The 11,834-nt window shown below is 44.3% G+C and overlaps 1 protein-coding gene across 1 annotated transcript in view; it reads right to left on the bottom strand.

Moving 5' to 3' along the window:
- The window catches only part of MAPK6 (mitogen-activated protein kinase 6), a 29,517-nt gene that overhangs the window by 14,524 nt on the left and 3,159 nt on the right, over nt 1–11,834 (bottom strand). The gene's annotated exons all lie outside the window — the stretch shown is intronic.

The following is an 11,834-nucleotide window of genomic DNA, read 5'->3' as shown; positions in this document are numbered from 1 at the left end:
ACTGGGCACACTGGGAGCGCCGTGTCTTCGGGCCGCAGGCGAGGCGGGGTCGAGGCCGCCAGAGGGGGCGGCCCCGGGGGGGGGCTCGCGGCGCTTCCCCCGCACGGAACACCCGGGCGGAAAAAAAAAAAAAAAAAAAAAAAAAGGCCGCCCGGGGCCGCCCCCGGCGGGCGGAGCCGCGGGCCCCCCGCGCCCGGGCCTCCCCAGGCTCATCGGGGGCTGCGCTGCTCACACGGCCGAGCCCCGCGGCCCCGCCACCGGCTCCCGCCCGTCGCCCGCCCGCCTCGCCGCAGTTGCCGCTGCCGCAGCCGCCGCCATGTAACCCGGCGCGGAGGGCAGGGAGGGGCGGCGCGGCGGCGGCTCCGCCCGCCGGGGGCGGCCCCGGGCGGCCCTCGGGGACGGGCGGCGGGGAAGCACCGCCCGGGTGTTCCGTGCGGGGGAAGCGCCGCGAGCCCCCGCGAGCTGCCGACCCCCTTCCCGGCCGCCTCACCGCCTCGCCTGCGGCCCGAAGACACGGCGCTCCCAGTGTGCCCAGTGAGCCTGAGGAATTCAGCGCTGCCGAGGCCCAGCGGGGTCAAACACATCAGAGAGAGGGGCCAGGGGGAGCGGTGTGCGGGGCTCGGGTGTGCCCGCAGCGGTGGCCCCGGAGCGGTGGGACAGGGAGGCCCAGCGCTGTCCCCGCAGCTGTCACCGTGCGGGGGTCCGGCAGCGACAGCCTGTGTGGGACCAGTTCAACTGCCCCGTCATCAAACGTCCCTCATGGGACAGAAACAAACACAGTTGGGAGGCAGCGGGCAGCACAACGCAGGCAGGGTTCCCTTCAACGGAGGTGACACTTCGGCTCTGATGTTCTGCAGTCCGAGTGCCGTGGTGGACCTGAATGTTCTCCTCACGAACATCTACAAACACCTCGCCATTGCTATCACCTCTGTATATGCCAGAAAGGACTTCTGCCTTGCTATTGCACCTCCCTTAACTGTCATAGGCAGAGGCAGTAAGAGTCTGCTTTTCCCCCCAAATCACAATTAATGCAACAAAATAAAGAAAAATAATTAAAACTTTACATTTTTTACTCCCCGAGACTTTCATACAGCAGTCTTAGTGGGGACAGAAAGGTATGGAAACACCAGGCCTCTAGGTATCAGAAGAGCCTTACGCTTCTACTAACCCAGTTTCAGTACAACTGTCAAGACAAGGTGCAGTTTTCATACATCTCTTATAAGCCTGGATGACTCAAAAGGTGATAAAACAATTAATATTAATTTTTGCTGGTTAAACAGGTTATTTTTAGCTAGTACTAGGGCAGAAGTTACATGCAATAGGGCTCTACAGCTGGCTCTGCTGCCATCTGGACAGAAGCATCCAATTGACCCTTGCACTTTTAAATCATGTAACTTCAGTTTTTAAAAATAAACTAGTCATACATCAACATCCAAGGAGCTCCCTACTCAGCTTCTCTAAAGTTATTTAAATAACTTTTAAACTCTCTCAATTATGCAGCCAAACATTAACTGTTTCAATTAGCCAGATGCATTGCTAACTCTGCTATTGACCCCACTGGCGGGAGAGGTGAGCCAGGCACTGGTTAGTGCAGAACTGTACTAATAGCAAACATACAGAAGTCAGTAACCAAACTGACACTTTACATTACAATGTTTGCTAATTGGTAGGCAGCTCACCATGCTGCCAACAGGGCAGAAAAGTCAGTAACAAAGCTGCAGTTCTTCTGCCCACCCAGCAAAACAGAGCTGGAAGATTACTGCATTGTGTGCTCCAGAAGGCCTGTATTTAAATACACTCTATAAAGAAAAAAACTGCAGTAGTGCATATTTGGAAGAGGTGATGTTAGGACAACAACCAGAACCAAGCCACAGAGGAGTTTTCACTTGAACTAAAGGAAGAGATTTGGGGGTTAAAAAAAGGCAGGAGCAGCAGTGGTTGCATGTCTAAATCCAGAGCTATTTAGTTAATTAAAGAATCCCTCCATCCATACGAAGTATTTTCATTATGAGAAACAAAAGAGCAAGCTGATCCTCAGATTCTAGGATGCTGCAGTAAGAAAAATGTTATATTACATCCTTGAAACAGCACCTGGAGAGCCCATCATACTGTGCCCATTGGGACTATATGCCAACACCCACAGTGGCATTTCAGTCAGGTGGAGAAGTTGCACATCCATGAAGTTTGCTCTGCAGCAGCCCAGACTGTTTCAAAAGTAGTTTAGCAAACACAGAGGCAGCTTGAAGTAAGCAGCAAGCTACCTCACCTGGGTAGCACACACTCTCCGATAAATCTCACATAGTTCAGAAGTGCCACCATTTTCATAATTTTCTAATTCATAAATCAAGAGCTACTTTCTCCCCTCCCTCCCAAATTCTTTTCTGCAATTCCAAGTCTATGGTAGGATCTAGTGAATGAGATGCTTCAATCTAGAGGAAAATCATTTGACAAGGAAGAGCATGGTGCAGGAATGTTACTTCAGTCTCATTTTTTATAGAATTATAGTACGCACGAGAGTTGCTGAGAATTTGTGTGTCTCATGGCAATTTATAACTATCTAATCCAGCAAATTGTTAATCTGTTCTCAGATTTTTAATATCCTATTGATTAGGCTATAAAATACTGTGACAAATTTTTTCAATATTCCCCACAAGAATGCATTTTCATAGCACGTAGATGATATGTTTTATTACATGCTATATGATACGAACCCATTCTAAAACATTTGCAGATATTAACTGTCACTGAAATGCAGAGTAAAAAAAGAACTGCATTTCAAAGCTCATAAAGACCAGCAATTAAAAAATAATTAGAACTGAAGGAATGATTCATTTATTATATCCAAGTTCAAAAAGATCAAACAGTAAATTTCCAGTGTAATATTTCAGTCCTGTGTGTGAATTGTTCCTTGTGGCATAAAAGGGAATGAAGTATTTTTAAGTGTCCACACCCATTATGATTGGCAAGGGAAGAAAGATTTGGAGACGGTTTGAAAAGGTTGCCCAAGGTAACTTGGCAGCTTCAGGCTTTTGTCTCAGTTTCACTGCTTCACTGGGCTTTTCTGCAGGAAATCTTTGTTTTATGGCATTATGCAGCCCTCTCTAATGATTCCAAGTGTTTTCAGAGGAGGCTCTGAACTTTACTGTGTATCTCACAGCAGGCAGCCTCCACCACCAGTGATGATTAAGGTATAAACGGTGTTACCTGGCTCTTGGCCTGTCTGCAGGATCAGTTCCCTGGGCAGCTGAATTTGCCAGGACACACAGGGGAAGCCTCTGACAGCAGCCAGTACCTGGGGTGCCACCAGGCCATTCCTGCTCAACTTACACATCCTCCGAAAGGAAGGGAAATCTGTCCTAGGATACATTTTTAAGGACTGACCATGTTTCTTACCGATGTCTAAAATTGATTTTGCATGGGGATAGGGATGGGTTTAGAGAAAAAAATCCACTTGTTAAAAGGGGATGGGGAGAGGTCCAAGAAACACTCAGTTTCTGCTGCCTCTTTGGCCTGTTCCTGCTTATCTGTACTCTAGGCCCTGAAGTAGGATTTGGTTTTCCTAGCACAGATCCCAAGAGTTTTTAACAGTTTGCATCTCTGTTAACTGCTGCCTCCTCCAATCAGCCTAGTTCCCTGCAGGTGTTAAGCAAAGTCTTTACAAATCACTTGTTCTTCCAGCCTACAATTTCATAGTGCTGACGTTCAGCACAAAGAGCTCAGATAAATAGGAGTTCCACTGGCAACCTGACAGCTCAAGTGTCTTCACTTCTTGGGCACCTCCATTTCCTGGAAAAGGTCAGACTGTACCTTTCTATACTAGACACAGGGTTTTTTTTAGTTGTTCTTTCTAACACAAACATATTTTTCTAACGAGCGTTCTCTGGATTTGCAGACTTTAAAATTTTCCCAATAAATCTTAAAATATACTTTATATCAGCATTATTATCAGGTAGCCACCTCCCATCTTAAAAACTTTTAAGAAATATTTGCATCAAAATCCTGTTTCAGTTAAAGTCTACTTGGCAGTAGCCACAGCTACCTGGGCACAGACAGCATGCTATCACCTCATTTGCACTCAGTGGATGGGGCTAACTTTGCTAGAGCAAGATTTGTACTGTCTACATTCTAATCAGGAAAGAAACTATGGCAGTATTAGAGAACTTGGAAGAAAGGAAAAAAGCAAACCCTAAGATCTTCATTCCTGTGTGAATCAGTAGACAGACTGGGAAAGAACAAACCATTAACAGACCAATTCAAACCAAAGGCCACCGAGTACAAAGGGCAAATAGAGGTAGAAGAAGGAAGTCAGAGATGATGTTCAGCTTTGAGGTTAGAAATAAATTGGTTATGTGACATACTTTGGAAATTCTGGAGGACAAAAAGTCATTAAACACTTAAAACAGAACAAGTCATTTTTCCCCCTTGGTAGATCATCAGCAATCTAGGACACTTAGGTACAGCATGCAGGCTCCCTGCTTAATATCACACAGTTTTATTAAGTCAGGCAATTCCATTGCCTACTTTTTCTATGTTTAAAACAACTCTTAGCACAGGGGACAGAGCATCTGCCTAAAGTAGGAGTTGGCAAAGCCGTGTCAATGCTGGGAGAACAGGAAAGCTTAGAAAGCTGGGTCATCACTGAAAGTGTCAGCCCTCTGTGAGTGTAATTGATTTGCAGGGCTGGAGCTCTCCCAGATTCTCAGCCTTTCATTGATTCCTCATTAGTTCCTTGCACAGATAGCTATCAGTATTTCATGCACAGAATAGCAAACATGTAGAGAAATTTACTAAGGTAGGCAATTAAGGCAGGATGTGTTAGGTTTAATTTTTTAAAGAAGGACTAATACCAACAATTTCACACTTGGGTTCCCCAAATGACCCAAGTGGCTTGTAATTTTCAGCATGGGACATGGGAGGTGTGCTGGAATCAAGCAGTGATCCAGTCAGTGGATGAATCTACAGCTGAAAAATATTCTACAGCAGAGGTCCAGCTAAAGTGTGGGATGAAGTAGAAACAAGAAGCACCAAATGTTTTTGTCTCAATACTTCAGGTGCAAGAGAATTTTGTGTGTGACATTTCTCCCCTGTTTAGACCTGCAGGAAGGCACCACTCTCATCCTCACCTCCAAAACCTCAAGTGAAGTAGTTAGGACAACACACCTGCCAGCTGAAGTGGCACAAGAGCAATTGTTAAAAGGCCTCTGTGCTGGTTCTCACATCAGCTGCAGTGCTGCTAGAGTTGTAAGGCAGCAGATATTATTTAAATATCTCTAATACCTTGAGTACTCCAATGTGTAGCAATGTCCTGGAAGCAGGACTGGGTGCTCTCAGCAAAAAATGCATTTGGTTTTATACCTCTGCTGGAAAATACATCAGCTCTTGGGTAGAAGTTATAAAGGCCTGATGATGGATATATGTAGAACAATTTTATGTTTTTGTAGATATATTGCATTTAATTGCAGGTCTATAGGTATTGCTATTCAGAATTTCTGTCCATTCCTGTAGCACGGTAAACCTTCCTACATGCAGCATTTTGATTCCTATTGCATTACAGAGATAAAGCCTCTCCTGTGCAATTGTAAATACAGCTGGTGCTGCAGAGCTTGAAAATTTACAGGGGAAAAAAAAATCAGATGAACAATTACTAATATTTGCACCCACACCAGAATCCTCTTAAAATAAATTTACAGGGAGCAAAACTCAACACGAATACACTGCTTTAGCAGCCTCAACCTGCACAACTTTTACATGTCAAGTAGCAACAATGTTTTCTACAAGCTTACAAGGAGACAAGGGAGGTGCAGTGAGTTGAGGCCTTTCAAATACTTTCAAATATTATTTTGCAATAAACTACATACAAATGGCAGGGCCAGAAGGGAATCTTAGTCAGCCATCAAGAAGATGATCTATTACTGGCACAAGAAACTTGGAGGCTGGAAAAGCAATACCAACTGGTTGTAGTGGAAGAGTCTCAGACCTCTGCTGCTACTTAGATTTGTACCCTGTAGAGGCCTTTGTGAGTGAGACATGGACTCCAATCCTGCCCAGGGAACCTGTGGCACTCTGGTACCTCTTATGGTGGTTTGATGAAACAAGCTGCATTGGGAGATATATCAAGAAACTGTGTCTTCATGGCTGCTCAGGCCAAGGCCACCCTCCGATTCCATTTGCCCCACACACTGTGGTCTCCAAATGCCCCGAGCTCACGGACACAGACGTTTCAGAAGCAAGCAGGATATTGAATAGCTAAAGAGCCAAGAAGCCCTGTGCCAGCAGGGTCAGGGCAGGCCTGTGGGAAGCTGATGTGAGTGCTGTTGCTCAGGGTGTGTTTCGTCTGTGGCCAAAATGCTTTTTCAGGATTCCCAAAATAGCACTTATCAAAACCAGCAGATTGACTGGAAGCACACTGCTTCGCCTAATGACTGCAACTGTCCCTGCCAGACTCCTACCCCAGTCAGTCTCCTGAAGCCAAAGAAATGGAAAACCTAAGAAATACCAAAAAGTAGGGATTTTATAGAACATCTACCATCAAATTATATGGCAAATACTCTGTATTGCAAAAACTACCCTGAGTCACTTTTGTTGTGTCTTCAGACATCAAAACCCAAAGTTTTTATTTTGCTAACAAATATATTTTGGAAACACCTCCTCTTCCTTAATACTCTGTAACTTTTTCTTAGCTCATGTTGCACCATCTATTTCTAAAGATTTTCACTAAAAATACAAGGGACTGTTCAATTCCCTGTATTCCCCAACACAAAGCTAATGTCTTAGCTTTCATTAAGATTTTCAGGGTTGTTTCAGGTTTTCTCAATAGCTTTGAGACACTTGCTGGGAGGAATTACATTTCAAAACTATTTGTTTTCTCATGAAAACTGGATTTTGCTTATGTGCCAGGATCAGCAGACATGTTATAAATAGCTTTGGACAGATGACAGGAAATGATGCAAGATCTCAGGCCATTCTAAAGAGGACAACTGTTTGAAGTGCTGAGGAAAGAGGGAATTGCACCATTGACTACTACACAGGGGGAAAAAATTAATGCACAGAAGCACCATTTGCTTATGAAACACAAGATCTCTTATTGCAGCTCAAGCAAAAACTATTTGCTTGCAACTGCACTACAATGAAAAACAAGAAATTATTTTTTCCTTTGAAGAGGAAAAACTGACCAGAATTGTCTAAACTCGCTTTGTCTTTTACTCTTGAGGAGTAAAGACACTTTCCTAACATGCTATAAATGCCAACACACACACTGGAGATTCTCCAAGCTCTGACTGATGCCAAATACTGGGATCATCTTCCTACCCTGGCATTTCCCATCATCTCCAGCAAAGGCTCTTCCAACTTAAAGTGCTTTAAATGGGCTCCAATAATAGATGCCTTGAGGTTAAGCTGTGTCTCTTCATCTCATCCCAAGAACTCTTTGCAATAGCAACACAGAATGGAACATTAACTCCCTGTCTCATTTTGTTTCCATCAGCCTCCGTGAAGATAAAGCACAGCAACTTAACCCTTAATAAATGCTTTATTTGGTATAGGGGTAAACCCTCAGCATTCTTAAGTCCACGACAAAACTTTGAACAGATGTAACCTTAACTCAGTGGCTCCAGCCTTCCCCTCCACTACCAGGCTGTCTGCTTTTCCTGACAGCAGGAAGCCCCTCTCAGCCCACTCCTTGCCACGCTCTGACACCGCGGGTGACTGAGCATTGTGGTGAACGTGGAGGAGCATTAACATGAGTGAGAAGTAGGCAGTGTACCTTCCCAGCAGATGTGCTTTTTCAGTCAATCCAGGGAGTGATGCATTTTAAGCCCTCTGCATTCCCACACTACAGTTAAGCATTGTGGGGGCCTCAAGGCAAGTACAGACCAGTCTCCCTTCTGCACTGGGCACTCGAAGTGCATCAGCATGTAACCACACGACTTGTCTGCACAAGGGCATTGCCATAAGCCCCCACAGTACTTTCTCCCCCAGAGCCAGGCTGCCTGAGACTTCTGCTGAGGTTTTACTTTAAGAGAGTAATAAGCATATTTGATCCCTCTCACGACCATACCTCAGAGGCATCCTACTTTCATAGTGGATGGTTTCTACCCAGGATTTTTGAGTTATCTGTTCCTTTGACAGACAGAAGACCTTAGAAGCACTCCTACCTAGGAAAGGAATAAATAATACATGACACATTTTTTTAACTTTTGTACTGAGTAACTGATTTTACCCACGATCTACATTTCTGTAAGCCTGAAGAACAAACTCATTTTTTTTTCCTTTAAAGACATTAAATCCAACTGAATCTTTGTTATTTTGTTATTTTGGAAATGTAAGATTTACTACCTCTCTCAGAGGTACAACAGTGCTGAAACTGGGCCATCCCAAACTTTTTCAGTTAAAGGCTATGCAAATGGAAATGGAATATATCTGTCCCTACACTGCAGGACAGAAAAACAAATCCACTTGCTAGTGGGTGTTCACATAACTGTGTGTGTGCAGGAGAGGAGGGTGTGAGAGAAGGTGGACAAGGCTGTCAGCTTTGCAGAGCTCAGTGAGAGCTCCAGTGCCAACTGGTCCAACTGACCTTAAGGACCACAAACATAAAAGCCTCTAGAATTGTAAACCCAGATTTCATTCTTTGCTGCACTTGGAAAGAGATCTTGTAAATCTTTTTTGCTTTGTAACCTGGGAGGAAACGTATCTCACATGCCTACTTCACCACTGGAGAGCCTTCTCCACAGGGACACGTTGTCTCTGTACAGACCTCGTGCAAACTGATTCTCAGAAATACTTCCATAGGACACCCCAGTGCTGAGGAATCGCTGAGAAGCAATCCTATACCCAGAAAGTCATCTCATACAGGTAAACATTTCACTGTATAGTTATACCTAGAGGTTCTTTCGTGATCTAAATAGCAAGATTTACTCTGGTTTTTAAAACCAGAAATCTTCTGGGTTTTATTGTGTCAGCTTTTTTTTATCTCAAGCATTTTTAAACAGTCTTCATCTGCAAATTTTAACAGTCAAAACCTGTTAAATGAAAACTTCAGAGATACCATATACATCTAAAGCCGTATTTTTTTACAAGAGAATGGTTTGTTCTTTGTGTTTTATGAAACACTGGAGAACCATTTAAGCCTCAATTAAAATAAAACCAATTCCTGATAAACCTATTTTAGTAAACACAAAAAGTTGCTAACCATTATCTCATATTTCTTCTTATTGTTTAATCTGGACACTCCCAAAACAAAAGTAATCAAGATGACTCAAAGAAGATGAGTTCCAACCTTTGGACCAGCTCTAATTGCTTTACCTAGTTCTCATGATTGCTGCAATTCAGCAGACTCCAATAGGATGACAGTGTTCACGTGTGCTCCACGAGCTACTCCAGCACTGCCCTGGATGGCAGCAAGAGCTGTTACGTGCTTCTGACCTGTAATCTGATGTCCCCAGGAGCTCACAGCACTATAAACCAGCTGAAAGACCTTCTTCTGCTCCCTTGCATCCATTATCACAGAGGTTAGGTGCACAAATCCTTTCACTCATGTTCAGTAGTGGGAGACCATGTGTGACAAGGTCAGGCAGTTCTCACTTCATTGACAAAGCAATGAAGAATCAGGCTCAGCCACCAGACAACAGTGACTAAACTCTTCCTGGTAGTCTGTGTTTTGAAATGGTGGCCCAGAGGGATAAGACTGCAGCTTACAAACCTCTCATCTTTTTCTTGCTGTTAACTTTTCCAGGACAGCCTCTCTAGTTACACAGTGTGTTGGAAAAGGTATATCCCAGAAATCAAGGATGGACACAAGTGTCAGCCCTTGCTTTTAGAGTTGGACCATCCTGCCAGGGCTGGACTGAGTCTCACTACCACTGCCCAAACCATCCTGCTCCAAGGGCAACTTCAAGGAAGACTCTCAAACCTGTCTGTCAGAGATGCTTCACAAGGAGTTCATAAAACAGCACAATATTCATCAAAACCAAGGTGGTGATTTTCCACTCAACCCAGCAAAGGTTTTGAGATGTCAGCTGTTTATTTTCTCCTGACAGACTACCCAAGCTGGTATTTCCACAACTGCATGGACTATCTAGATACTTCCTAGAAGTACAGAGTAAAGAGAGATTATTATGGCTTGTGATAATATCCCTGTTTAAATAATTAAGGCAATTCATTCGCTTGTAGTAAAATTGTAGCGTACAATTTGCGATCAAAGTACTACCCTGTACCCCATGTTTATCATCCCAGGTCCAAAGATGTTTGCTAATAAACAATACCAGTGTAACCATAGCTAGGCTGCAGGGAATCAGTGGCAGGGCTTGAATAGGCTGCTGTCATCTAGGAAAATTTCAACAAAGAAGCTGCGGTAACTGCTGAAATCAAGGGAAACAGCAGGGCAGTAATGGAAACTTTTGAACCTTTTCACACACAGGAACAAGAAGATTTATCTTTCTGATTGCTGTAATGTTTCAGATAGCAGGAGAACATGGGAATATGGGCCTTCATGGTAGCTCGTAAACTTCTCTGACCTTGGAGGGGAACTCTGTGTGACATGACAATCACAGTAACCAGAACAAGCTCTGTCTGCTCTGATACAGCTTTACTGCATGAGCAGATATTCCTTTTTCTCCTTATAAGTGCTCACTGCTCTGCTTCATTCATTGCATAAGACAGTGCTCACCTGATTACCAGCAAATGGATACCAAGAAAAACAAAATCAGTGTCCTGCCCTATGTCTTATTCATCACATATTGCCCCAGTTTGAGGACAGAATCACCAGGGTTTAAGGGCTCTGCAAATAACCATTAAGTGAATTTTTACAATCTGCAAGGATATTGTAATTTCCACTGTCCTGAACTGAGTCACAAAGATCAAGGTCACGGTAGCCCTGAATAGCAGATGCACAGTTTAAGATTACTAGAACTGAATTTTGCAAGGGATCGGTACTTATTCCACTGTTCAGCTTTTCAACTCACTTTTCAAAGTGCTTGGTCCTGGCACTAAGTATACACCTCCAAAGCTCTGAATTCTTGATATTTGCAAGTTATTCTAGGCTTTGTCCAGGCAGTTCTGATTTTCTCCAGCACCAGAAGCCCCTGAGTAGCTGTGCTCGTACACCCCAAGTAGTTGCGTTCGCACACCCTCCATGCCACTCCCTCCACTCCCTCTCAGCTGCCCATCTAGTGTCTCCAAGTCTCTTCCCATTTCCTGGTTTCTATTTTCTTTTCTCCTGTCCAATTAAAATCTCATTTTTACAAGCTTTTTCTCCCAACCTATTTCTTAAAAATTCCCTGCCTATTTGGTCCTTGTTTCTTCCCCTCATGAGTCAGGTAGCTCCTGCTGGAGCCACTAAAAGCAGTGCACGGGAGGAACAGTCCACTTATATTCAATTAAGGTGCCCAATCCCAACACAGCCTGCAGCAGCCTGTGGATGCAGTCACAGGAAAATTTCTGTTCAGGAGTTGTCTGGGCTGGAGCACACCCAAGACTCACAGCATGGGAATTTATCTGCTAACAGATCTCTCAGTCTGCAAAACCTGAGGAGGTCTCCAGTTCATAGACATTAAGAGATTTTCCACAAAGATAAAGCATGCATCTTTGACTCTGGATTCCAGGAATGCCCTCCTCTTCTGGGAAAGAAAAAAAAAAAGTGGCCCAGAGACTTTCTGAGGAAGAAATGTCCCTGTCAGTGCCCTGGGGTGGTGAGAGGCACCAGCTCTCACCTGTGGGGGAGCACAGGTTGCCAGGGAGCGTGGGGCACTCACTGCTGGGATGCACAGCACTCTATTCAAGCTTCTCTTCCCCTTCACAAATCTCTTTGGGGAAAAGGACCTCAGCAGTCCAAAGCA

This window comes from Corapipo altera, unplaced genomic scaffold (genome assembly GCF_003945725.1).
Source record: "Corapipo altera isolate COAL_440 unplaced genomic scaffold, ASM394572v1 50, whole genome shotgun sequence".
NCBI classification, from domain to species: Eukaryota; Metazoa; Chordata; class Aves; order Passeriformes; family Pipridae; genus Corapipo; species Corapipo altera.
Note: the sequence above shows the minus strand (reverse complement) of the source record. Positions and strands in the feature narration are given on the sequence as shown.